The following is a 733-nucleotide window of genomic DNA, read 5'->3' as shown; positions in this document are numbered from 1 at the left end:
AGATACTTTAAAACAGCAAAAATGGTAATAAGAGTATGCATGGTCCCAGTGTCCTTGGTGACCCGACGGTCGGGAACGCCCGAGGACTGGACCCCCGCGAGTCTCTCCCTCATTGGGGCCCGCACCGCCACGTGCTGCAGGCCCATTTAACCGACGGCGATTTGAAGAAAGAACGTCTCAGCACGAGCACTGGGGGAAATGGGCGGAGTTATTGGCGTGCGGTCTGCTCCCCCCGTCAGCTGGCTGAAAAATGGTCCAAAAAGGGAACGCAATAGCGTGGCGTTGGGACGTTAACACGTTGTTCCCCGGGTTTCTCTTGAGGCAGGAGGGGGGTAAGAGTTTTACGCTACGTTTTGGGGAGGGTGAGGTTGAACTGTTAAAAAAGATCAAAATTTCTTGTAGATCGCGTTAAATGCTTTGACTTTTTTTTTGTTTTTTATGTCAAGTGATACGAATGGTAGGGGTGGAACGATTAGTAGAACGTATTCTAACATTAAATACGAGGAGATAAGTGAATTTGGTTTACAAAAAGGAGAAAAAAAATGCAACGACGGTGGTGCGGAGACGAGGGCGACGGGAGATCTCTGACGAAACCGGGCTTTTTGCTAATCGTGAGTGTACATCTGTGTGGATACGTTTTTACCTTCCTGAATTATAGGAAGCATTTTTTTTAGCTTTATTATAGCAATAGTTTTGGGGACGTAAAAACCCAAGAACTTTTTTAAAATAAAAA

The sequence above is a fragment of the Penaeus monodon genome, chromosome 15, assembly GCF_015228065.2.
Source record: "Penaeus monodon isolate SGIC_2016 chromosome 15, NSTDA_Pmon_1, whole genome shotgun sequence".
Classification (NCBI taxonomy): domain Eukaryota; kingdom Metazoa; phylum Arthropoda; class Malacostraca; order Decapoda; family Penaeidae; genus Penaeus; species Penaeus monodon.
Note: the sequence above shows the minus strand (reverse complement) of the source record.